The following is a 27,512-nucleotide window of genomic DNA, read 5'->3' on the forward strand; positions in this document are numbered from 1 at the left end:
ATTGCTTCGTCCCACCAGAGCTCCTGTACTCATGAAGCAGCCATGCCCCCATATCCACTCCCCCACCCCCTGACAAGCACTGATCTGCTTCCTGTCTCTGTGCATTTCCCTGTCACTGGTGTGGCTGTCTTGAGCATAGCCAACCCTCCTTTGGCCCCTCACCCCCATGCTGAAGACCCCTGAGGATGCCAATGTGTTCAGTGCCATGAACCCGAAGCCTAGTATGACTTTGACTTGAAGAAGCCCACCATCGCCAAGGGGGTGAGGTCAGGCATGGAGCCAGCTCAACCTGGCCTCACATGAAGAGGAGGGACTCGATATTGCCACGGGCACCTTCTCCTCAGTCCCTAGTGCTGTTCAGCCACAGGGCCACCCTCCCCAGGGTCTGGGTAGCTGGGGAGACGAGCACGTACAGACTAGAGTGACAAAAACCAGGTGGCCATCTTTTCTGTCCAACCCGCTGGCCCAGGCTACCCAGGAGCAGTTTCACCATGAACCTCTCGTGCTTCAGACCTGATGCCTGCCAGTCAGCAGGCTGTCCTGGTCTCCCGTGGACCACTGGCAGCCCTAGCTGCCTTCTGCTCTCCAGGGTCCAAAGGAGTAGCTGACCTTTGCCAAGGAGTGCTGCCCATGGGCATGAAGCCCTGCCTGCCACTGAGGCACTGCCCTCTGTGCACCTCCCTCACACCTTCCCAGGTGCGGTTCACTTGCATCTGTGACTTCAGGTGTCCCAGAGTCCCCACTCACCCAGTGGGGGTGACCTCTGCAAATGCAGCCCTTCCATCCAGCCTCCAAGACTAAAGGCCTCAGCAGCCTCCCTGTCTCCTGCAGGAGCCTGTGCAGGGGATGGCTCTCCCTGCATAGAGGCTGGGGCCTCAGCTGCCTACTGGTCTCCTGCAGGAGAAAACAACGTTGTTTTCTTGATTTGTTTGGCGTGTAGTCTGATAGAGCAATGTTACTTCTTATTTGGTAAGCTGTATAGAATTTAGATTATGACTGCTAAGTTTCCCCTTCAGCATTTTCAGCTGTCCCAGTAAGACATATGGAAATGATACAGATTCTAGAACGCTTGACTCTACTCTCTGCCAGTGAACTTATACCAGATACAGAAGTATTAACATCCAATATGAACCAGCTATTGAATTCAGGGGTTCTGTGGAGAATGCTTCAAACAGTCAATAAACTATGGATGGTTCTTAATACTGTGATGCCTAGAAGGTAATTTCAGTGTATTGTTACACGTAATAGATAAGTGTATAGCAGTGATTATATACAATAACCTAAACTTAATGGTTAAAAAAAATTGTTGAGTGTTTAACAATATAAATCCCCTCTGAAGACTACTAATTAAAGAGTCATTATAACTTTCAGAAAAAGCATAAATTTGATCTTAAGAAACAGAGAGAAACTATAAAGTATTTCCAACTTGAGAAACTTCTTTAAAAGTGAGTTCTCCTCTACAGGCATCTGTCATTTGTGGCTAATTGTGATTTAGATCACTGTTGTGTCTTGCATCATTGTGGTGGCTCCAAATTTTGCTGCACATTAAAATCACCTGGAGAGCTGTTAAAACTCTTGATCCCCAATTGGAACCCATGCCAATTAAATCAGAATGTCTGCGGTTGGGAGTCAGGCGTTAGTATTTTTTTTTTAAGATTCCCCAGTTGATTCCATTATGCAGCAATGTTTAGAGAACACTTGATTAATTATTTCTTCTTTAGTCAAATGGGTCTCTGCTGGTCCATAGATTGCATCAGAAACACCTGGTCAGCTCTGAAAAACAGGATACTGGGCTGGCCTTCCCTGAGATATCAGATGCTTAATGTTCAATCAAGTAATTTCGATGTGAAAAATAAAAGCATACACTTAAAAAATACTGTAAGAATTTTCATATTTTTAAACAAGGCAGTTTTGTAGTCTTCTAAGATTAAATACAGCGGTCCTGTGTTCTTTTGTTTTGTTTTATTTTAAACTGAGGCTTTGGAATATTTTATGTGAGTAGGAAACCTCTAGAAGTTCAAAATGTTGAAATAAATGGTTTCTAACTAAATGCAGCGCACATTCTTGGATCAGTTTTCAAAGGCTGGTCAAAACCTGCTGTGTTTAAATAACAACATGCTGTTTTTCATCACATTCGTTGATGATGTAAACAAAATGTGTAACTATATTAGTAAATGTTAATATTCATGTATTTTAAGTTAAGGTTACAAAATTTGTCACAATGTGATTTTTTTTATTCAAGTGAAAACAGATGTGTGCAGCTATTTTGAATATTGGTTTATAAACATTCATATTCTTTATCAAATGAACTTGTAGTTTTTTGTGTTTTCTTTCACTACTGTTCACCTGAAAGGAACAGTTCAAGGGACTGGAATCCAGGACTGTCTGGCTCCAGAGCCTACGTGTATCCATTTCTGTTAACGCCACACACGTCAAATGGCCATACAAGGCTAGAGTCGGTTGAGAGCCTTAGGAATTGAGCGGAGGAAAATCGAAAATCGTAGTAGTTTCCCTGGAGCAGTTACTTAAACGATTTGATATTTAAAAAAATTGTAAAAGCAGAATAAAAATTTGAAGATATTTTTAAGTATTGATAAATTATCCTTCATTCCACTGTTTTAACAGTAAGTTACATTTTTTATACTTTCCCTCCATCTTTGCTTATGCATATATATTTTCACATAATAGAATTCATAATACCCTGTAGGGAGTCTGCTTTCATTTAACTTTATATGAAATTTTTTTTTGCAAGTTGTTTACTTTTGATAATTATTTTATTGGCTTCCTAATGATCAAACTGATGTATCATAACCGTATATGGTGCTATTACTAGATCGGGAGGTTGATGACTTTTTTCAGGATTACAATAGGCAATGTTATCAATTTAGGTATTTTTACTTTTTCTTTCTTTTGGATTACTCTTTTAGGATAAATTTTTGAGCCTGAGATTACTAAATTAAAAGGTAGAATTTATTTTTAGCACTGTACATTTTGCAATTGGGGAAGATGCAGTAAAACTGAAAGGGAAGCAAACAAATCCACTCTCCTCCCGCTGCTCCGCCTGCAGCAAACCTCTCCCCAAACTAGGTGCTCAAACTTGAGAAACTGTCTCACGTTTTACTTTTTTGAGACACTAGTATCGGAGCCAAGCTTAGGCTATTCAGAAATTGACAAAATCACAATTTGGAGAGATCACGATTAACTCCCTACCTTTGAGGAAACTGAAGTGTACTTCGTGGCAAAGAATAACAACCGGGTTTTAGGAGGGACAGAAGGTGGATGAGCCTTGATGGAGCAGAAGTGACTGGGGCGGGAGAGCTCTAGGGCGTTGCTCTGGTTGAACTCGCTATCCAGGGAAGCCTGGAACATCCTGAGGTTCTGCGGCCACTCATCAACCAGCCTTCTCGCCTGGCCGGGCTCAGGCGTTTGGCAGTTCCCGCCTCCGTCTGTGCGACACCCGGGCCACAGTGAAGTTCGGAAACGTGAGCTGAGCGGCACTGACGGGGGCTCTGGGAAGAACCCGGCAAGGCTTTCCTTTCGCTTGGTCTACAGACCTGAAGAATGAGACTGCGAGTTTCCAAGGAAACGGATGCACGGGTTAAGTCGCCAGTTTCAAAATCTCAAAACGGAGACTTTTCCTTTAAACCCTGCGCTGTGCTCCCGTCCTTCGCTCTTCAAGCGTTCGCCTCCGGGTCATGAAATACTTTGCGTTGGTTTTTATTGCAGAGGCCTCCCTCGGGGGCCAGGGTTCTCGCCCCCTAACCTCACGCCGGGATTGGTTGCTTGGTTTCTGCTCTGGCGGGTGATTGGGTGCTGGGAGTCGAGGGGGCGGGAGGCGGGAATTCGTCCGGGAGAGCGCGGGCGCGCAGCCTGGAGAGAGCTGAGGAGGGAGCGGGTGAGGCGCCGGAGTCTGCGCTCGGCCAGGGAGTGGCAGCCCGGTGAGGAGGCGAGAGGTTTGGGGCCTCTCCTCTCTGCCAGGCTCTGCAGTGTGTGCTCGCAGATACCATTTCCTTTTCTCCCGGGACTCGGAGCCCAGGCAGCGCTGCCTCAGTTTTCCTCAGAACAGGCCAGCCTGTCTCTCCTGGGGCGGTGTGCAACCTGCCCGAAGAGAGCCTTCTGCTCTCGCCTGGCCGCATGCGGGCCGTCGGGGTGACCGCGTCCCCGGGCCTCCGGGTTCTGAATGTGCGGAGGCCGGAGGGAGCCTGTCCCAACCCCCGGGGAGAGGCCCCGGGCCCCCTCGGCCCCCCGCTGACTCGTGGCGGTGGGGACGACGGCGGGAGGCGGATCGGGGGCTCGTGCTTTATACCCTGGGGGATTGAGGCGACTGTGGGCGGGATGGATTTCTAGGCTGTATCTGAGGAACTAGCCGGCTTGCGTTATTGGCTGGGGTGAAGGGGTTAGAGTCCACCAAATCTCTACTCAAGAGTTGCACAGATAGAATCACAGAATATTAGAACTGGGAAATACCTCAGAATAGTGGTTCTTAGCTTGTTTTGGAACACATAGGCTAGGGGTCAGGGTATAATTGGCTTCATAAGCTGTTGAATTACTCTTCTAACCATCCCTCCATCCCCAGGTCAAATTTGCCGTTTTTTTTCACTATTGCAAGGAAGTCCTCAGTTGATAACAGTGCATATCAGTCTCCCCTCTGTTTTCAGTTATTTTATTAGGATATAGTTCTGGGAATGAGAAATCCACGGACTTTCTCTTCAGAGAAACCCAGTCATGTACCAAGACTTCTGCACGCAATAGCAAGAGAGCACAGTCTCTGACTTCCGTCTCTGGATCCTAGATTAAGCATAGGTGGTTTAGAAGAGGTGGGGATTAAAGTAGATCACCTCCTCTGTGTCAAATACTGGAGTTTAGGCAAGTTCTATCCATTACCTTACTTAATTCTTAACTCAATGCCTGGCTAATTTTCATCAAAACTCTATCAGGTAGATAATCTTATCTCCATTGCACAGATGAAGAAACAGACTGAGGTTCAGTGATTCACACAGTGGGACTCACACTTAAGCTTGCTTTACTCCAAAGCCCATCTTCTTTTCATTATACCCTTCTGACTTTTAAATCAGAATTATCAAGCACCTACTGTGTGCCAAGGCATTTTCTCCCTTACAACAGTTTTTCAATTAGGGATTATTACAGATGAGGATCTTAGTCTAGAGAAGTGAAGACATGATCAAGGAAACACATCTGAGTTGTGGGAACCTGATCTAGAACTCGTACTTCTACCTCCTGGTTCACAGCTTTGGCAGAGTAGGGATACAAATCCGGATTTGTCAGATTCCGAGACATGTTCTCAACCACTGTGATGGTTAAGACTAGGAAATTCTTTTACTTGCATTTGTTTTGTTTATACATTTAGGAATCCCCTTTTTATTTCTAGACTTCTGTCCTAGTCTAGTTGGGTATCTGGTTTTCTTTGAATGGCATTGTTTCAGTCTTGATTTTCGTTTCTGCTGCAGTTAGGAATCTAAGTAAACAGGAAAGCATGACTCTTCAATATGGTCTGAATGTACAGTTGGTGGGGTGAAGATGAACTTTCCTTGTAAAGCTTGTCCATCATAGCTTGCTATAATGAATTCTGCAAGTATTTTTCAGCAGTTAAGTATTCATTAAGATAAAGATGCTGATAATTCATAACGTATACTGAATCTGTGACTACATTCATTTTCTCAGATAGTAAATAGATTGAAAATATTTGCTGGGTTCATGGAAGAACATGTAACCTTTCGAAAAATAATCCTGATCGCTATGAACTGTATATGGTTAGGAGTCAAAGGAGAATAGTCTGAAAACTGTTCTCAGCTCATTTGGCACTTCTATTTACTGTATGGAATTACTATCTTCTACAAAGTATTTACTGTCTTTTACACAGAATACTATATTTCTCACCATATTTTTTGAGATGATTCAATCATATAGAAAATTAATAGACCAATGAGTAAGCCAACTTTCCAGAGTTGTTCAATCTTAATATTTTGCCATATTTACTTTATACCTTGTTTGCAAGTAACATTACTAGTATGCTGAATTTATTGTTTTTCTTTCCTAGACGTGTTGTTATACTTTTGTTACATATGTATGTATCCGTAAACAATATAGAGCATTACTTTACCTGTTTTTAAACTTTGTACAATGATATGATACTGTACCTATATTTGCTCAGAAGTGTTTTTAGTTGCTTAACATTATTTTTAAGAAGTAGCCTTATTGATTGTTAATCTATTTTAATTGCTGTGTAGTATTCCATTGTATGAATATACCAGAATTTTTTTATCCATTTTCCTTTTGACAGACATTTAAGTTGTTTACATTCTTTTGCAATTCTAAACAATGCTGCTATGAACTTTCTTATGCGTGTTTCCTTATGTTCCTGTGGGAAAGCTTTTGGATATATACATAGGACTGGACTTCCCGATGTTGGGTATCTTCAACTTTGCTAGAAATTGTTAATTTCTGTCCAAAGTGGTTGTAGCGATTTACACTCCCCCTAGCAGAATCCTCGATTAAGTTTTCATCCAAGATATTAGTGTACTCTAGTTTTACAGAAATGACGGTGCTTGCATCATTAAGGCACAAATTGCTTTGTTCATTTCTTTTATGCCTATATGCTTTTAAGTCCAACATAATTTTAGGGAGAAAGATAAAGGCATAAGGTCTAGATTGAACTAAATACTAATTCTCCCTTCTGCTATTGCTATGTTCCCTCAAGTACAACCTTACTTCTTGTTGTGTTTGTACTTGTGATGGAGACAGACCCTAATGAAGTAAATTGTTTACTGATTTTTTTTTATTGTTTTTGTGTCAATAGATTGTCCGAGGATTAAAAAGTAAGCAGCATTGTTTGTTGGAGAGCCCTACAGGAAGTGGGAAAAGCTTAGTCTTACTTTGTGCTGCTTTGGCGTGGCAACAGTCTCTTCTTCGTGCTGAGTATTTGGTTGATATATTCAGCTTGATTATTGGTACTTGAAAAAAATATAATAAAGTACTTTTTATCCAGAATGATTCATTTAAAGAAATAGCAGTAACTAAGAATATACTTTTGGTCTTTCTTTTAATCCTCCCTGCTTGATATTTTAATAAGTCTCAATATAAACGAATACTCAAGTGGTTGTGCCTTTATTACATTATTAATTTTTGACTATTATCTTTTTGTAAATTAGGCAAATTGATGATAATTTCTCTATAAATGTCTCTGACATCATGAGTGTTTCTCTCCTGTCCTAATTTGATGTTACAGATGGGGTGACCAACTTGTCCAGATTTGCCAGGTACTTTCCCAGGTTTAGCACTGAAAATCTTACAGCTTGGGAAACCTCCCAATCCTGGGCAAATTCGAGTAGTTGCTCACTGTAGCTGCAGAGGATGATTAATGTTTTTTGAATTAGAAATATTATAAATAGAGGTTCTTTCACTTTTAGGGAAGCCAGCGGATGAAAGCTTAAGCAAAAAAGCTAAAGTACCATTGTCACGTCGTTGTACGTGCCATTCAAAGAATTTTACAAACGATGGCGAGGACCGAGGAACTTCACGTCATTTCAACAGTCCAAGTACACCATCTTCTGAAAAAAATGGCACTTCATCAACTTGTCATGGTAGGTTATATTTTTGCCTGGGTCTGTTGGTATGTGTAATAGGAACCTTCATTACTGTTGTTATGAGACCTAATTTGATAAATTTGATGAGCATAATTGATTAGGTACCTCCATCTAATTTCTCTGGAATTATTTTTAGATAACACAAGAGTGGTCAGAAATCCTTGGACTACTTTATTCTTGGCTTGGCTTTTAATTGATTTGGACATTTTGCTAGCTTAAATCATTTTTTGAAGCAGGCAAGACAAAGTAAATGATATTCAGAAATTGATGTTATTTGTAGGCAGGATTGTTAATTATATGTTAGAATTTTAGAAAACATTGATTTGTATTGTAAGACAAAATCTAGTTAGCCTCATTCATTCTTGATAAGTCTGCATGAACTTCTGAAGGCAGTATCCTGCATGAGGATGAGATATGTTTTAGGTATGATCCTTGACTAGTTCTAATTAGGTTTATTTAAGAGAAATATATTAAGAATAACATAAGACTATTCATTTTTAAAAAATATTTCTCTGGCTTTGACTATATGGAAAAGATTGATCGTTATTTGCCTAAGCCAGAAACCTAGGAGACATCCTGTACACGTTGCTCTACCTTATTTCTCCGTGCAAATCTCTATCTCCATTGACAACTCCCTGGTCCAAACTACCATCTCTTGTTTAGAGCATGAAATAACTTCTTTTCCTGCTTTCACTCATGCCATTCTTTAACTAATCACTGGCAGGGAGAAAAGAGGTGGCCATGACTGACTTAAGTCGCAACAGTATCCACTTCCTAAAATCAAGAATGGAGTCATTTTCCTCTAAAGCACATGACTATGTGTGGAGGAGGGTGGCTGCTGGAACCCAAGTGTGATTCTGTTAGGAGTGAGGAAGAGGAGATGGACTAGTACTGGAGAGGTGACCAATAGTGTTGTCTACACTGTTTTGACCCTTAGCCCTTTTGACTTTCTTTCCATTCCTTCAAAGGGTCATGCTTTCTTCTGCCTCAGAGCCTTTGCTTGTGTTAGTGTCTCTTCTGAGGAAAGTTACATCTTCAACTTGTTATCCTCCTCTTCCATTAGGTGTTGCTTAAATGTCGCTTCCTTGAGGGAGCCATACTGACCTTTCCGTTAGATCAGATTTGGTTTCCCTGTTATTTTGTGTCATCTCACTGTGTTTGTCTCCTTGACAGCACTTGTCTGTGAAGTTTTTATTATCCATGTGTCTGTGTGCTTCTTTTATTAATCTCTGCTTCCCCTAGCAGACTGTGTTCTCCATGAGGTCAGGAACCATGTCAGTTTGCTTACCATTGGAACCCTGGAACCTAGCAGAGTGCTTGGCATATAGTAGGTGCTAGATAAATATTTGTTGTGTGAATGAATGGAGTTGATTTTGAGCTAATTCTAAGAACTCTGGTTTACAATATTTATATACAACCTGTATTATTTTTAGAAAAGCTTTATTGAAATATACTTGAGAAAACAAACTGCATTTATTTAAATGGTATGCTTTGATAAGTTTTGACCTCCACCATAAGGTGTACCTCCATGAAACTTTCAGTCAGTGTCAAGATAGTGAACATATCCATTACCTTCAAAAGTTTTCTCATGCACCTTTATTATCCCTCCTTCCCACCCCTCTGTGACTTACTCTCCCCAAACAACCACTGATTTGCTTTCTATCACTATAGATTAGTTTGCATTTTCGAGAATTTATATAAATGGAATCAGACAATTTGTACACTGATTTTGTCTAGCTTCTGTCACTTAACATAATTCTTTTGAAATTCACCCATGTTGTGTGTATCAACAATTTGTTCCTTTGTGTTGCTGAGTAATGTTCTGTTCTGTGGATATACTACAAATTGTTTATCCAGTCACGTGTTGATGTATATGTGAGTTGTTTCTAGTTTTGGGCTATTACAAATAAAGCTTCTATGAACATTTGTATGTAAGTCTTTGTTATGGACATGTGCTTTCCTTTTTATGGGCAAATACCTAAGAGTGGAGTGAGTGGATCACTTATGTTTAACTCTTTAAGAAACTTCCAAACTGTTTCCCAAAGTGTTTATACATTATACCATTTTACATTCCCACCAGCAGTGTCCAAGTGTTCCCATTTCTCTACATCTTTGCTTACAGTTGGTATGGTCAGTCTTGTCAGCCATTCTAATAGGCATGTAGTGTTGTATCTCGTGGTTTTAATCAGCATTGCCCTGATAACTTATGATGTTGAGCATCTTTTCGTGTGCTTATTATCCATCTCTATATCTTCTCTGATAAAATGTCTGTTCGAATCTTTTGCCTGTTTTTTTTTCTGATTATTAAGTTTTCAGAGTTCTTTATATATTTTGAATACAAGTGTTTTTCTATCAAATATAGTTTTATGTTTTACACTTAAGTCTAAAATCCATTTCGAGTTATTTTTGGTATATGGTGTGAGGTATGGATCCAAGTTCATTTATTTTGCCTATGGATATCTCATTGTTCAGCACCATTTATTGAAACGGCTATGCTTTATCCACTGCATTGCCTTTGTGCCTTGGTGAAAAATCAGTTGTCAATATATACAAAACTTTCATTTTAACATCATTGTGAGTTAGGGCTGTTTAGAATACTCTCTTGAAGCATCAGATGCGGTAAATCAGGGTTGTATTCTTTATAATTTTAAGCAAATTCTTTAATAAGATATAAGCTAAATACAGAAAAGCATACAAATCCTAAGTGTATAGCTTGATGAATTTTCACAAAGTAAACACACTCGTGTATCTACCACCTAGATAAAAATAGGACATTCCCAACACCCTACAGCCCCTTCTCATGCTCCTTTCTAGTCACTATCCTTTCTCTGCACAGGTATTTGCTCTCCTCCCTTCTGTCACCATTGATGAGTTTTGCCTCTTTATAGAAATGGAGTGATATCTGTACTCTTGAGTCTGCGTACTTTTGCTTAACATTGTATTTTGGGGATTCATTTGTGTTGTTGCATATAGTAGTAGTTCTTGTTGTGGTATATTATTTCCTTCTATGAACATATCACAGTTTATTAATCCGTTCTGCAGTTATTAGACATTTGGATGGTTTCTCCTTTGGACTTTTAATGCTTTTATGAACATTCTTGTTCATTCTTTTGCAAATAGGTAAATATTTTCTGTTGGATATATCCCTAGGAATGGCATTGCTGGTCATAGTGTATGGATATGTTCAGCTATAGTAGAGACTGCCAACATTTTCCAAAGTGGTTGAACCAGTTTATGCAACCCCTTCACTACATTCAGTAGTATATGGGAATTATGTTCTTTAGCATTCTTGTTAACACTTGATATGTCCAGTCTTCTAAAATTTTAGCCATTCTGGTGCATGGATGGTGTTCTCGTGAGTTTGAATTGGTATTTCTCTGGTGACTAATGAGGTTGAGAATCTTTATATATGTTTATTGGTCATTTGAATATTCCTTTTAGTGAATTGTCTATACAGATTGCCCATATTTCTATTGGGTTGTTTCTTACTGATTTCTATGAGTTTTTTTTTTTTAATATCTTCTGGCTATGTCTTGTTTCTTTATAACTTTGTATTTTAAAGACTTAACCCCTCCAATAAGCTTCCTGCAAATGTCCCTGCTATAGAGAACAGGAAGATAAGCCTTTTGGTCTATGCTAATAATATGATTTTTTTTTTAATGAATTGGCGTAAATCTCATTTGGCACATGGCAGTTCAGTTTTTCTAAAATTAAATTATTGTTTTTGGTAGACGTTCCATGGCCTTTAATGGGCCCATGAAAATTTGCCCCTTGATTTATTTGGGACAGGGTTTCTCAAAAGTGGCACTATTAAAATTTGAACGGGATAATTCTTTGTTGTGGCAGCTGTCCTGTGCACTGTGGGATGCTTAGCAGCATCTCCCAGGCCTCAACCCACTAGAGGCCAGTAGTACCTACCCCCCACTTTGTGACAACCAAAAATGTTTCCAGACGTTGCTGAATGTCCCTGGGGTGGGAGGTGAGGGTGTTAAAATTGCCCTGGTCGAGAACCACTGGCCTAGATTTGTTTTGTGGGTATTTTACCAGTTTGCCAGGAAATTACAGAGCTCAAAATTACGTGTGTTTTCTAAAATACATATGGAAATACAAAGGACTAAGAATAGCCAAGATATTTTTTAAGCAGCAGGTCAAGGTGAGAAGACTTGATCTATGAGATATCCTGATTTATTATATATAAAGCTATAGTAACTAAAGCACTTTGGTATTAGCACAGTGTTAGACTAGTGGAAAACAGTAGAGAACCCAAATCCAGTTCTACGTGTATCCAGAAACTTGATTTCTTTTAATAGAAGTGCTCTTACAGAGCAAAGGGCAAAGGAGGGGCGTTTCTATAAGTTGTCCTGGGACTATTAGATATCAGTATGGAAAAAATTCAAATTGGAACCCTACTTTACTCCGTACACAAAAATCCATTCCAGGTAGATTAAAGACCTAGGCATGAAAGGCAAAACTATTAAGATGTTAGAATATAGCGGTTTTCAAACGATGTTCTTAAGAGTCTTAGAAAAAACATGGCTTGTAGTGGGACGGGGACAGTGGATCAGGGAAGTTCTAGGGCTTGCGTGCTCTTTTGGAAATTTTAAACGCTATTTCTTAAAAAACTGTAGTCCTCCTCAGAAAAGGCTTGAAAACCCGTGCTGTGTGGCATAGAACGCCTTCTGTGTTTGTGCAGACTCAAACTTATTTTTTTTTTGAAAATAGTATTGGACTTGCTTATAGGGCTTTCTCCCCTAGTAGTCTGTAAATCCTTCAAGGCCAGGGACTGTTTTTTTTTCATTGTTTTTCCATGGTGTCTGGAATTGTATGGACTCAATAAAATAAATGCTTGTTAAATGAATTCAAGCACTGGGAGTGGAGGGAATGTATAGAGAAGAGCAGAGAGGAAGGAAGGTACTTTGAAGAACACTCTCGTTTACAGAAAGGGAGAAACCACTGTATTGGAATAGTTAAGAACCGTGTTAAAGACATTCAGGAAAAAGCAAATGCATTTATTCTGTTGCAAGAATACAGAGTGTTATGTTTGGCTGTATACCTAGAGGTTATGCTTATGGATTTTAGAATCAGACAGCAGGAGTCAGTCATATCTAGGCTCTGCTTCTTACTAGCTAAACAATGTTGGGCATGAACTAGACTTCTTTAAAACCTAGTATTCGCACTTATAAAATGGGAATAATATTATTCGGTGATTTAAGAGGTCATTGATGACCTTGAGGTAGAGCTTTCCGGATTGTGGGATTAAAAGCTAGATTGTAGGAGCTTGATTCTACTATATTGTTAAGCCTAAAGAACATTGAGAAGCTCAGTAGGAAACAAACATTGAGACGCTGTAAAGAACGATTTTTATAGAAATGAAATACATTTTCTTAAGAGAATCTTACAGTTATATTTTTGAAGCCACGTTATTGGGAGTGGTCTACAAAAGCATAAAGCTACAATTGGACTTTCCTGTTGAAAGTATATTTCTCAAAATGTTTGCTATATCTTTGTTAAGGTAAACTGAGTGGTAAAGTGCTTTTAAACATGTTGAGCATTTCATGTTTTAAAGTATGTTATGAAATTTTTAGAAATAAATCATACATCTTGATTCCAATTTTTTTCTAGAAAAATTTCCTGGAGCAACCCCTGATGGCCTAGCGGTTAAGGTTTGGCACGCTCCGCTTCGGCGTCCCAGGTTCAGTTCCCAGGCGCGAACCACACCACTCGTCTCTCATTGACTATGCTGTGGCGGTGGCTCATGTAGAAGAATTAGAAGGACTTACACGTAGAATATAGAACTATGTACTGGGGCTTTGGGAAGGGAGAAAGAAGAGAGGCAGATTGGCAACAGATGTTAGCTCAGGGCAAAGCTTTCAAAGCAGGGAAAAAAAAAGAAAAAGAAAAATTGCCTAAGTGTAAGTTATTTATACTCATTTTTTATGACTTCTTATATAAGACTCTCCTGAAAAAACTATACTGGCTGCAAAGTTATCTGCCAATAAACAGATATCCATATGGAGAGATGAAAATGGTGATTTTCAAGTAGAGAAGAATTCAACCCTTATAAACTACACAGCAGGTAAACAGAATTTGTTGGCAGTGAAATATTCCCGTTAGTTCTAGTAGAACAAGGTAGCCAAGCATCAATCAAGATTTCAGTGGTGCTTGTAGAGAGTAGTTGGGTCATGTCACAGACGTAAATTGTAAATTATTGTAACTTCATTTTATATAGTTACTCATTACAAAGGAGTTTATTATTATACTAGATTATTGAGGCTAACATCATTAAAATGTAACTGCATGGTGCTTTCTTATATAAGAGGAATTTGACAGTAAACTATTTACTTAAGGCATATACTGATAGTATAGCTACTTTGTACTTTTAATTCTTCTGTTGTTTTGATCTAATAATGGCATTTTGGGGGGTCAAAATGCCTTTTTTTAGAAACCTTGATACAACCATATGCTGTCTTCAAAATCTTACTTCAAATAAAGCAATAGAGGCAAGTTGGAAGTAAAAGCATGGAATACATAAACAAAATAATAAGGGAATTATGGTGTCAGTTATCAATGGATTGCCCCTGTGTAACAACATCAGAGTGTTGCCCTCTATCGTCTGTTCTGCAATAATGGAGCTGCACCCAGTAGACATTTCTCTTTTGCACCTGGCAGAGGTTAAGCTTTGTCAGAGAAGGTTTAGGACAAAGGGCCTTCCTTCCTAATTCCAGGGTGCTTCCATTCTTTCCTTTTTCTTTTTCCTGCAGTACAACCAGCAGTGGCACAATTCAGGGGTGTCTACAGGGACTCACCCACAGTGGGTGATCCACAGTGGATTCAGTGGATCCCCTTGGATGGCTTAATAAGGAGAATGAGTGGCACCCCTGCAAGTGGAATCCCAGTCAATCCAGTAGGCATCCCAGCCTCATCCTACCTGCCCATGGGAGGGAACAGGGCTTTCCTGTTTGCCAGGCTCAGCCTGCTGTTCCCTACCTGCTGAGCTATGCCATGACCAGGGACTGGTACTGGCCTTGGGAAACATGACAGTCTTCTCCACCATCCCTGTGCTGCAATCATTCCTTCTCCAACAAGCCCTGAAGTCAGCCTTGGTGAGGGGGTCCTCTCCCAAATTTGTTTCCTTCTTAACTACTCTATTGTAATTCTGGGCTATTCTCTATAGTTCCCTTTAAAGGTTTATGGTTAATTGTTCATTATATAAACTGTCCCTGCTCAATCTATTGGTTGGTTTCTGTGTCCTGATTGAACCCTGATTATTATCATTATATATTATTTTATAGGATGTTAGTGCTAAGGGGAAAAATGAAAGGGGAACAAGTTGGATAGGGAGTGTCAGGACAAGAGGATAGTTTATATTTTAAATGACATGGTCAATACAGCCTCACCAAGATGACATTTGAACACAGAATTAAAGATAGTGAAGAAGATGAGGCATGAAATCATCATGTGGAAGAGGATTCCAAGTGGAAGGAACATAGAATGCAAGTCTACAGGTGGGAGAGTGCCTGGCATGTACTAGGAGCATAATGGAGGGCAGAGGTACAGGGGATGACTGGCCAAAGATGATGTCAGAGAGAGTGTGGGACCAACTGTATGGTGCTTGAGGTCCATCATAAGGACTTGAACTTTCCCCCTGAGAGAAATGGAGAGCCCCTGGAGAGATTTCACAATGTCAGGGTGTGACATCTGGTTTTAAAGGGTCACTCCAATTGGTACATTTGGGATAGATTGCAGGTCAAATATAGAGGCAGAGAAACCAGTTAGAAGGATACAGCCATAATCCAGGCCAGAACAATGGTGCAATGTGGTCCACCCAGCCATCAGGGAGTAACAGGGTGTGGACTTACATACCCACCGCAAGCAAAGAAAAAGCTAGTCAAAATACGTGATATGATTATTTCGCTAATGATCAGTCTACAAATGCAGTGGGTGAAAGTCCACAAGGCCAGAGAAAAGCAACCTTTGTGTAAAGAATAATTCTGAGGAACTGTGAGTCACACCACTTGCAACAACCACAGATTCTAGAATTATTTGAGATGCCAAGACAATGAGGAGGGAATAATCTTTTCAACAAGTAGTGCTAGGACAGGTGGATATCCACATGTGAAAGAATAAAGGTGAACCCCTACCTCACACCATATACAAAAATGTTACATCTTCTTACCATCAAAGATGTAAATGTAAGACCTAAAACTATAAAACTCTTGGAAGAAAACATGGCCCTGGATTAGGCAATGTTTTTGTAATTATGGCACCCAACACAAAAGCAACCAAAGGGAAAACAGATCAATTCAACTTCATCAAATTAAAACTTGAGTGCGTTGAAAGACACGATCAAGAAAGTGAAAAGACGACTCACAGAAGGGGAGAATATGTTTACAGATCTTTACATATCTGATAAGGGTCTACTATTGAGAATATATAATACATTCTCACCTCTCAACAATTAAATACAAATAGCACAATGAAAAATGGGCAATGCATTTGGATAGGCATTTCTCCAGAAGAAATACATGCCTGCCTGGTGCTGTGCTGTCCCTGCCTGAGGCTGCAGTTCCTGTGTTGGCCATCAGGTGGCAGCCTCCTGTGTCAGTGGTGCCCACTGAGATTTGCTGGAGCAATTGGAGAAAGGAGGAGTCATGCAGAAGTCATGCTGACCCTCCGCCTGCCTCAGGACCCACTTGCACTTCCTATTAGTAGTGTTCCTCTTCACCGACTGAGTGGAGCAAAAGCAGGAAGGAGGGATCCAAGATTCCCCTATTTGTTCATTCAGCAGCTATGTGCCAAGCCCTCACCCTGGGCCAGGAGCCCTGGTGGGCCCAAGGGTGGTGCTGAAATCTACCCAGTGGTCCCTGCCCACCAGGAGCTCAGTCTGGAGGCAGATGGACAAAAGCACAAAATCAGAGACACGTGAAAGAGAAGAGCATGAACTGGAATGAAAATAAAGAGAGTCCTGCAGGGAGGGCTGGGGTCTCACTGGGTAGGAGGGTCTGAAAGGCCTGACTGAGGTGACATTTGCTGTGACCAGAATGACAGGAGGACCCAGCGCTGCACTCACTTGTGATCAGCGTGCCAGGGAGAAGGCACTGCTGGTGTGGAGACACCCAGGCAGAAGTGAGTTTGGCCAGAGGAGGTTAGAGAGGTGGGCACTGTGGCTGCAGAGAGCCTGGAGGGGAGAGGAGGGAGAAGGGCAGGCCAGACCCAGGAACTGGGAGATGGTGTGAGGTGTATCCTCCTCTCTGACAACACTGATCCCCACCCTGCATCTTTAAACCGCAAATATTCGCTCTCTCTCCATCTCTGTGGACCAGGAATCCTGCACAACTGAGCTGGAGCCTCTGCTCATGACGACTTCCAGGTTGGGGCTGTGGCCTCCACTTAGGCTGGACCAGGGTGAGATGTGTTGTCAAGCTTACTCCTGTGGGCTCGATCAGGATCAGCTTCACTGAGAACCCAGCTCCTTTCTGTCTGTTGGCCAGGGCACTCCCTTGGTTTTCTTCTGCGTGGGCCTCTGCATAGGGGGGCTCAGGACGTCCATGTATGTCCCCAGGTCCAGGGGTTAGACAGACTGAGAGAGGGGAACAAGGGGAGAGGGAAGAGGGAACACAAGAGAGCGAGTGAGAGAGAATGACAGCCTCGGTGGTAGAATCTGGGAAGGGTCATCCTGTCACTTGTGCTGGGTCTGCTGGTCAGAAGCCAGTCCCTAAGCAGTCAGTGGTCCACAGGGACGTGTAGAACAGGCAGGGAGATCATCCCTGCAGGGGCACGCTGACCTTGACTCGATTGTCCTGGTGGTGAAAGGCTCCCTTCCTACCTGGGCTGATCCTGCGTTGAGCTCAGATCCTCCTCCTTGGGAGTGTTGCTCATCGTGGCCCGGGTGTGCTCTCCCGGGTTCCCTGGGCTCCTGTCTCCTCCAGGAGGGAGATGTACACTGAAGGGGCTGAGGCCAGAACAAGCAGGGACCACTCCACCCTCCCAGCTCATTTGCTTCCTTCCCCAGGAGGGCCGACTCCTCAGGAGCCTCTCCTCACTGCTCACCATCTTCTCTGCTCTGAGAGCACCTCGTTTCAGCCTCTGAAGAAGACCTGGGGAGAAGTTTCCAGGTGGGAAGGCCTCTCTCCATGGGAGCCCCAGAGTGGACAGGGACCTTCGACAGGGCTGGGCATTGTCCCCTCAGTCAACTTGGACTTCCTGGGAGGTAGCAACCCCTGGGGGCAGGGCCTAGGCTGGTGGCAGGTCTCTAAGCATCCCCACAATGCCCATCTTCCTGGTCTCACCTGATTGGGCACAGGCCTGCACAAGCACACAACCTTTCAGACCCCCTGGGGTTATGTGCAGCCCATCAAGGCCGCTGTGTCTGTCTCATTGTGTGGTTGTCCGTCTCACCTTCCTGGCTGATTCGCTGCTCTGTTCTAGATCCAACCTCAGGCGGCTGCAAAGTTGACCTTCCACGTCAGCTTGCCACTGAGATGGCTACTGTTTCCAGAAATGCTTAGGGGCTGGGCTTTGCCCACCTATGGTGACATCAAGTGGGCAACTTCTGACAGTGAAGCCACCCTCCTTCAGGCTTGCGACGCTCACAGGGCCGTCACACTGAGGGGGTGGGGACGGGACCTGCCCTGGGCAAAAACACCACGACTCTCACTGTTCTTTCCTCAGCTTCAAATGCTCCTCAGTTGGTTGTATGTCTTTGGTCTCTTCCCAGAGGTTGTTTTCTGACAGCGCGTCCGGTGTGATCATGGCTTTCCAGGAAGAGGATTGGCTGAATTCCTCACTCAACCATTCGGTGTGTCCTGCTGCCCCACCCCGATCACTTTCTAAAGGCGCATCCTTTCAGCAATCTCAGGACCCAAGATTGTGAGTCTGTGTCCTGGAGGGATTTTGAGAAGAGCTGGTGGGATGGCAGTATTGCAAAGCATAAAGTCTTGCTTCCAGAAAGCTGTCTGGGATCCTCAGCAGCTTGCTGTTTTGGAGTCAAAGCCCTGAGGTCTTTAAAAAGCCAGCAATGTTAGAACATGGGCAGGACAAACAAATGTCTCTGGGCTCCAACACCAACTAAAATATTCTGAATTTCTAGTAACCTGAGACGAGTGGAAAGGAATTGGGAGTGTGGAGTGGAGGGGCGGTTTGGGCCAACTACGCATCTGGGAGGAGAAATGCCATGCAGAGCAGCCTTTCTGGGGACATAAGTGTGGGACATGTGTGCAGACCCCCGCTGCAGACATTGCTGCTGCTGCCCTTCAGTTCCCTCAGCCCACTTGAGTCCCTGCAGTCCCTGGGAGCCAGTCCCCAGCAGGCCCACAGTGTCCCCCTGGAACACCTGCATCCACTCTCTGCCTGAGGGCTCTCTCCTGCACCGGGAGCTTCCTCTCCTGCAAGCCTGTGCCAGCCTGTAGCACAGAAGCCTTCATGACCCGGGGTAAACACTCCACCCATGGGGACAGAGCCAGTCCGGGTGGGATCTCGTCTCCCAACAAGACTAGGATGGATGCTCACCTCAGTGCTCCCTCGTCAGGCCCTGAGCTGGCTCTCCTCCTCCATGCTCCCTTCCCCTTGGCCTCCCTCAGGTCTCCTCCATCACCTGCAAACAAACCACTTGCCATACATCCTTGTCTGCTTTCGGCCCAAACCCTGCCGAGGCTCCACGCTGGCTGTGACTTGGAGCAGGTCGTCCAGCCTTCTGGACTTGAGCTTCCTCACCTGTAAGATGGGGACAAAAGGCCTGCCTCCCGGAGTCTTCGGAGGAGACACAGCGTGGGAAGATGCAAACCGCTGCAAAGAAGGATGCCAGGTGATCACCCAGTGAAAACACCAACCTTGCCAAAGAAACAGGAGCTCGTGAGGCTGAGGGAGGAACGCAGGCAGCCTGTCCAAACAACGTGGAGATTCACTGACGAGTGTGGGCGTGCAGGGTAGGCCCCCGAACAGTGGAAGAGCCATTAACAAGGAGGGTGACAGGACAGAGGCTTCCAAGGAGAAAGATTTAAGTGTTGGAGGATCACAGAGGCCTTAGGAAAATCGTGAGGCCCTGGAATAGGTTTACTGAAATGCTATTATTGGCCGGAAAAATGTGTTACAAATACCCAGTCCACTCTGGATTACTTCTCATTGGTTGTAGGAATGAGTGCACACTTGTGATTAGAACCCACATTTTGTTAAATATAGGATATCTTTATTTTTCTTAACTTTTAATTATTTTTTTTTGTCGATGAAGTGCCAAGCATGGGTTTTCTCTGTTCTTCTCTTTGCAGGGGTGACCTCTACTTTCAGAAGTGGATTCCTGGTGCTCATCACCTCTGCTAACCCGAGGGACAGCCCTCTTTCAGGTCACACAGTGGATGTGAGCTCCAGGTGGGCAGGGACCACGTCGGGTCATACTCACTGGTGAAGTTACAGTGCTCAGCCCATGGCAGGGATCAGATCGTATTGGCTGAATGAGTGAGTGAAACAATGAACGAATGCATGAATGAGTACATGAGTGCAGGAGTGAGTGAGTGAAGGAATGAGTGAAGGAATGACTGGGTGAATGAAGCAATAAGTGAATAAACCACAGAAGCTGGACCCACACAAGAGGAGCCTTTATCTGTGTCGGGCTCAGAGGGTGTCACAGCACAAGCCCTGGACGGTGGCATGGAGCATGTCCAGCTGTCCTTCCAGCGCTGAGCGTCCATCACTCTCACCCCAGTGTGGTCCTGGCTCTTCTTCAGCATCCCCCTCAAAAATTGCTGAATGTTCCCGGGAGCAGGGCAGCAGGAAGGGAACCTGAGGAGGGACTTCCCAGACCCTGTGCCCTGGAGGACCACTGTGACAGCCTGGCAGGGGGCTCTTAACACGCTCCAGGCACCAGGCTAGAGATGCTCAAGGCATTCCTCAGGGAAGTCTCCCAACAGCCCATCAGTGGACCAAGTTATTTCCTCATTGTACAGATGGGGAAACTGAGGCTGAGAGCCTCACCTGCATCACCAGCTAGAAAGAGGCTGAGCAGGGACTAGGACCCCTATTTCTATGACTTTGGATCATTCCAAACCACTGTCCTGCACTGCGGCCTCCTCGGGCTCAGGGATCCTGGCCTCCCTGGGGCCTGCACCCTTCTGGCCACCAGCCATCACTGAACTAAAGGGACAGGGCCACTCCGTCTGCCTGGGGCTGGGTATAGTGGCCAGGGAATGGCAGCCGTGGGCGCTGTGGGCTCTCCCAGTACCAAGAACGAGCCTATCCCCCTGCAGATTGAGGTCTCTCTGGGCATCAGGACCAAAATTTCTCAGAACTTTAGGGAAAAGAGGTCCCTTCCTCAGCATGGGGGAGCCCTTCTCAGGCAGGCCCCATGGGGTCTAAGAGGCACTGGGTTCAAATCTCGGCTCTGCCACTCTGCAGGGCACAGAGGGGGCAAGTCTCTTTGAGCCTCAGTTTCCTCATCAGTGAAATGAAGACAATAATTGCTCCTCCTCCAAGGAGTTGTGGGGAGGATTCAAGGAGATAGCTCAAGAGGAGAACAGAGGCCCCGGTAAGTGCTCATCACCGTGAGCTGTTCCTGCTGATGTCACCCCATTGAGAGCCCCCTGGGGCCCTTCGCTTCTGCCCACTCTGATCTCCCCCCAGGCATGCCCTACTCGCTCTGACTCCGCTGTTCCTCTGGAATGCCTTTCTCCACCCCATCTCGTCCCACGGCAGTCAACCAGCCAGGTGGGGATCCAGGACCCAGCCCCATCTCTCGTCCCGTGATTCCTCTTCATTAGAGCTAGTAGCTGTTGAGATCTGAGAAGGTGCAGGGCACTCCAGGTGCAGCCTCAGCGAACTTGTCTAACACCACCATGAAAGGTCGGCTGCCACCCCACTTCACAGGTGAGGAAACCGAGGCTCCAAAGGCAGTGCCTCTCCGAGGTCACTAGGGCTCTCTCGCTCATCCCCACTGAGCAGGGCCCCTCCATCGCAGAGGCTGAATGTGCTGGATATGTGGGCTGGGGCTGGCACAGTGCCTGAGGCAGCCATCACTCCTGGAAGACCCTGAGGTGTGCTTTGGGCACAATGACCTTCTCCAAAGCCTCCAGCCCCGTGCTCTTACCTTCTGGCACCTTCTATGACACATACACTGTGTCTTGTCAAAGTCACTTCTGCTCACACAAGCTCAAGTGGGTCCTGCTGTTGCAACTGAGAACTCCCCCTGGAGGGGGCATGTTCAAGGAGGTCCCTGTGACTCACTGCACTGCCCTAGATGTGCTTTCCCTACTGAGGATGGGGCTCTCTGCTTGGAGGGAGAGGGAGCAGGCAGGAGTGTCCAGACCTTCATCCTCATCTGTCCTGGATGGCAGGCCAGGCTGCTTAGCTCAGGTGAGTTAGGGAGCAGGAGGGGCATGGGCAAGGACAAAACGGAGTCAGGTGTGGTAGTGGCGGGACCAGGGGTGTGGGGAGTGGTAGGGACAGAAGCAACAGGAGCGGGGCCTTCCAGCTGGGCAGGTCACCCCAGGTACCTTCATCCCCTGCATCCTAGCTGCTCCTCCTTCTCCCTCCCTCCCTCAGGTCTCTGCTTCAGGGTCTCTGGACTCCCTGTTCCCAAACAAGATCACAGGGTAGAAGGAGACCTTGGGTGTCAGAGACTGTGTCCAACACCTTAACATCACGTTTACATTATGAGCCAGAATCTCCACCTCAAGCGATCGGTCCTAAAGAAGTAGAGATTTATGGATGCAGGTGTTCCTTTCAGCACGATGACGGGAGTGAAAAATCAGAAATGATCCGTGTTGCCCAGCAGAGGCTCTTAGGAAATTCTGAGGCCGACGCAGAGGAGGAAGAGGATTGACTGGCCAGGGTCCAGCCCTGGGGAAATCAGGTTCCAGAAGAGCACACTCCCTGAAGTCCTTCCCACACGATAGCCGCAAGTGCACACCCACACACACTTGCACATAGACATACCCATGTGCATACAGATGCACATAGCTGAATGGGCACATGCACACACGTGCACACACACGTGCATACAAAGGCAAAGGATTGAAACGGTGAACACTGCCTATTAAGGGCACTCCTCAGTTTCCACTTAATTCTTAATTCCCTTAGAATTCATTCTTTTTTTTAAATTTTTTTTTTAAATTTTTTGTTTATTGCAGTAACATTGGTTTATAACATTGTAAAAATTTCAGGTGTACATCATTGTACTTCTTTTACTATAATAAACGTTCATTGTCTTTGTAATAAAAACCTTTACAAAGAAAAACTAAATAATGTACTTCAGTCCAAAGATGAGTGATAAATGGATAACATTAACCATGTGATTTTAATCTTGTTAGAATTATAAGAGGAATAGAGGCACATTCTATCAAGTTGGAACATCACGCAGGCCCCTAAAGGAGAAGAGAAGCAAGTGGCAATTCCCATCCCCAGTGGTGAACCCCATGGACGATTTGGTGCGTATCTCTCTGGCTCTGTCTCTCTCTTTCTGTCTGTCTGTCTCTGTCTCTGTCTCACACACAGATTCATTTTCCTAGATGCGTGTCTCCCGGCTGATATCACATACACGTGGTCTTACAGATGGGACGGATGGATCCCATCGCCTCGCCATGGACAGTAGCGTTCCTTCCAATTGCTTGCTATTGCAACCAGTGCTGTGATGAATAGTCTGGAAAATACATCTTTGAAACGTTGGGCAGGAATTTCTGTGGGATGAAGTCCTGGGATCAGCACCGCCAGCACAGGCGTGCCCCTGGGGACAGCGATGGGTCCTGCAGGCTGGTCTCCAGAGAGGAGTGTCCTTTCACACTTGTCTCTAGGGGTCTACTGGGGCCTCTGCTTCCTCACATTGTCACCAGGGCTTGTCATCACCACACTGGAACCCTGCCCGTCTGATGGGGCCCAGTGCCCTCTCCACAGTGTCTCCATGTGCACGTCTCCTCCTCGGGGAGCTCGCGCATCTCTGACACGTGTTGCCCCTGTGTAGCGCCTCTCGTTGGCGTTGAATGTGTTTGCTCTTTATCTCTTTTTAAAACTCTGACTTTCGAGCATTTTTTTAGACCACAAGGATGCGTAACCTTTCCCTGACCTTGTGTTATGAGGAATACATTCCGGTTTATGGGTTGCTTTTCCAGCTTTCAACCCTTTTCTTGTTTTTGTTTTTGCCGCACGAAGAGCAACGCATTTCGTGTGTGGCTTCTGGCTCTGGTGTCCCACTTAGAACAACAGTCTGTACCCCAAGATTATGCACATATGTACCAAAAGGGCTTTCTTGGATACATCAAATCTAGACTCATCTGGGATTTTCCTATCAAATTAGAGAAATTCCATTTCAAATAAAAACAGAAAAGGAAAACCTATCAGGCCGTGTGAAAATAAATGGGCAGACAATCATGGCCACCTACGGCATGATTTCACTTATAGGAAACATCCAGAACAGATTAAAAAAAAAAAACCGTGACAGAAAACAGATTAGGGGTTGCCAGGGCCTGAGGGAGAAATGGGGAGTGAGTGCTTTTAGAACAGGGTTTCCTTTTGAAGAATGAAATATTCTGAACCCAGACAACGGTGATGGATGCACAGCATTGTGAATGTACTTGATGCTCATGAGGTGTACAATTTAAAATGAAAAACAATAAATTGTTAAAAGATGAAAGTTAAATTTATTTTAAATATTCAAGATATAAACAATAAAAACAAAGCAATGAAAGGAACCAGGAAGGAAACAAATACAATAAACAGGGTAGGGAAGGAAATTTGTGGTAAGGGACCAGGTGGAACAGGTGGGACTGGAGGTGTTAATGAGGGAGGTTCCCGAGCCAGCTCACCCAGGCCTCAGAGATTGGCCTCAGCTGCCTCCCTGTCTCCTGCAGGCGCCTGTGCAGGGGATGGCTCTCCCTGCACAGAGTCTGGGGCCTCAGCTGCATCAATGTTTCCTGCAGGTGCCTGTGCAGGGGATGGCTCTCCCTGCATGGAGGCTGGGCCCTCAGCTGCCTCCTCTTCTCCTGCAGGATCCTGTTCAGGGGATGGCTCTCCCTGCACAGAGGCTGGGGCCTCAGCTGCCTCCTGGTCTCCTGCAGGAGCCTGTGCAGGGGATAGCCCTCCCTGCACAGAGCCTGGGGCCTCAGCTGCCTCCCTGTCTCCTACAGGAGACTGTGCAGGGGATGGCTCTCCCTGCACAGAAGCTGAGGCCTCAGCTGACTCCTGGTGTCCTGCAGGAGCCTGTGCAGGGGATGGCTCTCCCTGCACAGAAGCTGAGGCCTCAGCTGACTCCTGGTGTCCTGCAGGAGCCTGTGCAGGGCATGGCTCTCCCTGCTTGGATGCTGAGGCCTCAGCTGCCTCTTGGAGTCCTGCAGGAGGCTGTGCAGGACATGTCTGTCTCAGCACGAAGGCAGGGGCCTGAGCAGCCTCCCTGTCTCCTGCAGGAGCCTGTGCAGGGGATGGCTCTCCCTGCACAGAGGCTGGGGCCTAAGCTGCCTCCTGGTCTCCTGCAGGAGACTGTGCAGGGGATGGCTCTCCCTGCACTGAGGCTGGGCCCTCTCCTGCCTCTCGTTCTCCTGCAGGAGCCTGTGCAGGATATGGCTCTCCCTGCACAGAGGCTAGGCCCTCCCTCAGCTGCCTCCTGTTCTCCTGCAGGAGCCTGTGCAGGGGATGGCTCTCCCTGCACGGACGCTGGGGCCTCAGCTGCCTCCTGGTCTGCTGCAGGAGCCTGTGCAGGGGATGGCTCTCCCTGCACGGACGCTGGGGCCTCAGCTGCCTCCTGGTCTGCTGCAGGAAATGGTGGATATAATTTTTCTCCCTGGATTGAAGCTGGGTCCTCTGGTGGCTCTGAAGGTTTTATCATTGTCACTGCAGACCCTCTCCCGGTAGCTGCTGATTCAGTCCTCTGGGACACCGGCGCCTCCATCGGGGAGATGGGAGGAATATCCCCTGCCACCAGCTCCATGCTGTCTCCTGTCTGGAGCTCTGCAAAGACAGTGACTGGCTCCATCCCAGAGGCATCAGAGCCCTGTCCAGCTGTCCTTGCTGCTGCTTCTGCCCTCTGGACCTAATGCTCCCAGATCAGGCACACACCTGTGTCTGCACAGTATTCCACCCCTGAGGAAAGACCTACACCTCAGGGGCTTGGGATACACCTCAGGCAGAAGGGCGCCACCCCCGCACTCCACGTCCCACCCAGCCGGCCTTGATCTGGGCTTTGAACCTGATCGACACCCCCAGGCTTCTAACACCTCACCGACTGCTCCTGCTCACGGTGGTCTACCCACATGAACCCGCCCTTCCAGGCACACATGGGGAGGGGATGTAGGGCTGCCCAGATGGGACCACAGTGGTAGCCTGATTTGGAATGGTCTTCCTTGGGCCTCCCGGTGTTACCTTTCCGTCCCTCCGGGGAAATGGCAAGAGCTGTCGGCCGTGAGAGGGGCACCAGCATCTGCATCGGTCTTTGGGGGCTTTCCTGGGGCTCTGGCCCCTGGTCATTGGGAAGCAGCAACTAAACATGTTGCTCCTTCTAGACAAGTGCTAGACAAGTGAGCTCGCTTGGGGGCTGTGTTTAGGATGTGGGTGCCTAGTTACCAGGGTTCCAAGTTCTGTTGGGCTCTGTGAGGTCACTTCCTGGGATCCCCTTACCTAAGCTTCCTCCTCACACAAGACCTTCCTAAGGGCCCCCCGGGCTGCTGACTGCTCACTCTCCATCTCCATACCCTGTCCAGACACAGTCACACTAACACAGTCCACCCCACAGCCTCTGGGGAGGTCTGGACGCAACCGGGGCCCCAGCTTTGAGGACACAGAGTTGAATTCAGTCCCGCTCCTGCTTCTTGCCAGTGATGTCACCCTGGACAACCCTGCGCCTCTCAGGGCCTCCCCCGTGTCCCTGTCTGTGTAGTGGGGGTCATTCTAGCATCTACTTCCTAGGGATGTCTTCATGTGTATAGACCTAGAGATCCCTTCAGAGCCTGTGAAACCATGGGCTGCTCCCACACGTAGCTCCTGCACAGACTTGGCAGTGCCAGGATTACAGAAATGGCTAGCTGTAGCAGAGAATACAACGCAAAGAGGCTTGGGTCTGCTGGGCGTCTGGGAAAGGCACTTCCCCTCTTGCCTGTTTCCCAGTGTCCCTAGGGAGGGTTGAAATGAAATGACGTTCAGACATCATCTCCTTCTGGCTCGCAACCCTCCAGGGCCTCCTGTTATATTTAGACTCAGGTCCAAGTGCCTGAGTGGAGGTCATCTCAGCCTATGTGGAGGGCAGCCCACACAATGGCTCCCAGCGTTCCCACTTCCTAGGCACACATCCTTTGTAATCCCCGCTCCTCGAGGAGAATGGACTTTGCGGCTGGCTTCTAACCAACAGAATAGGGCCGAGTGATGGGATGTCACTTCCACGGTCGGTTTAATGAAATGTCTGTGACTTCTGCCTGTTTCTGTCTTTCCTGTGTTCATTCTATCTCTCTGTCTCTCTCTCTCTGTCCCTGTCTTTGTCTCTCTGTCTCTGTGTCTCTGGCTTTCTGTATCTCTCTTGGTGTCTCCCTGTCTCTCTGTCTCTCTCTTTGTCTCTCCTCTCTGTCTCACTGTCTCTGTCTGTGTCTCCACTCTTTGTCTCTCCTACCCATCTTTCTATCTCTGTGTGTCTCTGTCTCTCTTTCTCTCTCTCTTTCTGTCTCTCTGATCCACTATTCAGGAGAAGCCAGATCAGATATTATGAGTTTCCGTCCCTATGACCCCCCCAAGTGCAAAGAACTGGCAGAGGGTCCTGGCCCACAGACAGAAAAGGCCTGAAACCCCCCATCCAAACTGAATCCTACCACTGCTCCGATACTTCTGAATGATCTCAGAGATGGCTCCTGCCTCTATCGAGCTTCAGTTGAGAACACAGCCCCAGCCTCCTGCTAGACCTTGACGGGGAGCCTCCCAGCTGACCTGAGCCTGGACCCTGGTAGAGACACT

At 45.8% G+C, this 27,512-nt stretch overlaps 2 long non-coding RNA genes across 7 annotated transcripts; both read left to right on the top strand.

Annotated features, from left to right (window-relative positions):
• The first annotated feature begins 3,400 nt into the window (after positions 1-3,400).
• On the top strand, positions 3,401-14,836 carry LOC147911478 (uncharacterized). 6 transcript variants are annotated; one of them, XR_015551065.1, is made up of 4 exons: positions 3,401-4,817; positions 6,818-7,277; positions 7,428-7,601; positions 13,227-13,954. It is a non-coding gene; the product is annotated as an uncharacterized LOC147911478 (long non-coding RNA). The 6 variants fall into 6 exon arrangements; XR_015551068.1 differs by having other exon boundaries at positions 3,401-3,597; XR_015551067.1 differs by having other exon boundaries at positions 3,873-3,938.
• A 1,250-nt stretch (positions 14,837-16,086) lies between these two features.
• On the top strand, positions 16,087-23,920 carry LOC147911479 (uncharacterized). Its single transcript, XR_015551071.1, has 7 exons — positions 16,087-17,009; positions 17,617-17,719; positions 18,322-18,473; positions 19,868-19,967; positions 20,991-21,458; positions 22,901-23,017; positions 23,099-23,920. It is a non-coding gene; the product is annotated as an uncharacterized LOC147911479 (long non-coding RNA).
• Positions 23,921-27,512: the final 3,592 nt, after the last annotated feature.

Source organism: Ceratotherium simum, unplaced genomic scaffold (genome assembly GCF_057802395.1).
Source record: "Ceratotherium simum simum isolate JZ-2026a unplaced genomic scaffold, ASM5780239v1 HiC_scaffold_43, whole genome shotgun sequence".
NCBI classification, from domain to species: domain Eukaryota; kingdom Metazoa; phylum Chordata; class Mammalia; order Perissodactyla; family Rhinocerotidae; genus Ceratotherium; species Ceratotherium simum.